This window comes from Schistocerca piceifrons, chromosome X, assembly GCF_021461385.2.
Source record: "Schistocerca piceifrons isolate TAMUIC-IGC-003096 chromosome X, iqSchPice1.1, whole genome shotgun sequence".
Lineage (NCBI taxonomy): Eukaryota > Metazoa > Arthropoda > Insecta > Orthoptera > Acrididae > Schistocerca > Schistocerca piceifrons.
This window is the reverse complement of record NC_060149.1, coordinates 402,094,661-402,097,250: the sequence shown is the minus strand read 5'-3', so window position 1 is coordinate 402,097,250 and position 2,590 is coordinate 402,094,661. Positions and strand designations below refer to the sequence as shown.

Genomic DNA, 2,590 nt, shown 5'->3' with positions numbered 1-2,590 from the left:
TTCTAAATAAATCAGAGTTCTTCCGCAATTTTAATTTTTCTTGATTTCATTGCCATCTGTCAATGGTTTAGACAAAACTTGATTACTTTTTTATGGAGAATCTGAATCTACATTAAAAAATGGGGGTTTCCATTTAAGATTTAAAAGTTGCACTCCCACCCCACCCTATGGAGTGGCGGCTGGGGGTCACATGTGGTATCATTTGATGTCCCCTTTTGAGCTTACGTACTTGTCTTATCCACTATTTTTACACCATGTATAGTTTTCAAGATATTCTCATCTGAAACTTCAGATGGACCACCCTGTATGAAAAGATGACCAAATAATGTAATACTTAAATTTCAGTCATTGCATGGAATTTAAACAAACAGTGATATACTTAAGTCATATAATAATACCAGTTAGATCTTATCAACTGTTTATCATGAAATAAACTATAACTATTTATTATATGTGGTTAAAAGACAGTATGGCATTCCCCAACTGCATTATTTTAGATTACGGACAATGTATGTCATGCACTCATGAGATACTTGTTTATTATCCCATATGTGCTTTCTGAATTTACCTTGCAGATTGTTTTAATAGCAAAAAGTACACTAAATATGGCATGAACATAGACATCGCGCTACTGTACAAATCAATATTTTACTTCTAGCTCCAAATAGCTTGGCACTCACACAGCCCCAAGGTATGTGTACCTTTCTGTTACGAAGGAGTGACAGTCGTAGTCTGCAATAATATGCTGAGCAGTGTGCTTGGTCCACTATCAGCAGTTGCATTATTTGTTAATGGGGCGATTTTCTTATTAGGCCCTCCACTCAGTTATATTATTAGTCATACTGGGATGAGCTGTCCATATGATCTTTTGCAGACTCGCTAACTGTAGCTTAGGAGTTCTGCTTTTGAGTAGTCCTCATCCGTTGAACTGAATCACCCCTACCAGATAGTGCTTACACACAACGAAACCCCCACCACTTCCACTGTTCCCACCCATACAATACTATCTGCACAAGTATGGAACAATACTTTACTTTTAACACTCTGTTTCCCCATTCAGCTTGGCCACACGTAACCAAACTGTCACCTAGCCACCTTAACCTATTCCTCTGATTACACTACAGATCAGTCATCACAACAAAACGCCTATTCAATCTCGTTATGTCAGTGTTCATTGAGGGAGATAAAGTAGGTGTTTACCCAACCTGAAAATTAATTTGCATAAGAAAATAGCATCTGAAATGAAGTGTTACAGAAAAATGGTGAAGATTATACGGGTATACCGGTTAACTAAATAGGTGGTACTGAATAAATATGGTAAGAAGAGAAATTAATATCACAACTAAAAAATGGGACTGACTGTTAGGACACATCTAGAGGCATCAAGGAATCGTCGAGGTAAGTGGGTGGGGTAAAAATTACAGAAGTGCACCTAGGTTTTAGTACTGTAAGCAGGTTCAAATGAATGGAAGTTGTGCCTTACAACAAAATGTAATGGAAGCTGTGTATTATAACAAAATGCACCCAAGTTTCCTGAGTAAATCAATTACAGTTACAGTCAATGCTTTTAAGTGTAATATCCTCTTGGATTTGTGCATCAGTACAAATTTTGAGGATTGCTTCTAAAGGGTATCAAACGTACATCTCTATCATTATTATTTACAATTAACTATTCTCAATTCCAATATTTACTATCAACAAACATTTGACATAATAGTCAGCGGATGTAGACCCATTTATAACATGGTTCCAGCATGTACAAGAAAGCATAAAAAAACTACCATACAAACAGCCCATGAAGGGCCAATGGTACTGACTGGCTGCCGTGTCATCCTCAGCCTTTATGCATACAGAGGGCATGTGGTCAGCACACCACTCTCCCAGCCGTTGTCAGCTTTTGTGACCAGTGTCGCTACCCCTCAGTCAAGCAGCTTCTCAATAGGCCTCACAAGGGCTCACTGCACCTTCTTGCCAATAGCACTCAGCAGACCCAGATGGTGACCCATCTAAGTGCTAGCCAAGCCCAACAGCTCTTAACATCGGAGATCTGATGGGAACTGGTGTTACCACTGCAGCATGGCCATTGGCCAAGAAAAATATTGGTTTCATTTTTTATTGTGTTCTGACCAAAGGAAACTAGGGTGCAACTGCCTTGCACATGTTCCTTGGTGTATTACATAACTCACAGACTTCAGCATGTTTACACAAAAAACATTAAAAATTATTTTGTATTTAAGCATTATGGGCTCTAAATATTTAGGTTTTCTGTGTAATATTGCTCCTAGCAGATTTGTATGTTTGCAATTTTTTTTTCAGTGTTACAAAATCACAGATTAAAAAATTGGCTATTTAGAAATTGCTTTCCCACAAACAAAGAGTATTAGATATGTATTTCAACACATGAATCAAGCTGTACAGGATACTCCCTCAAGGCAAAATTCACATACTTTGGCAGTACTTTATCAGTGGTGTTACTAATGCAATATACGTTATGCCCTTGGTCCCTGTAAACCAAGTTGAGCCTAGAATATTAGACAATGAATGCCAGTGTAATTAAATTTCAATTAATACTGTAATGTTTAATATACAC

At 37.5% G+C, this 2,590-nt stretch overlaps 1 pseudogene; it reads right to left on the bottom strand.

The window, feature by feature from the left end:
- Positions 1 to 1,969: 1,969 nt before the first annotated feature.
- On the bottom strand, positions 1,970 to 2,088 carry LOC124724004 (annotated as a pseudogene).
- Between the last annotated feature and the right edge of the window lie 502 nt (positions 2,089 to 2,590).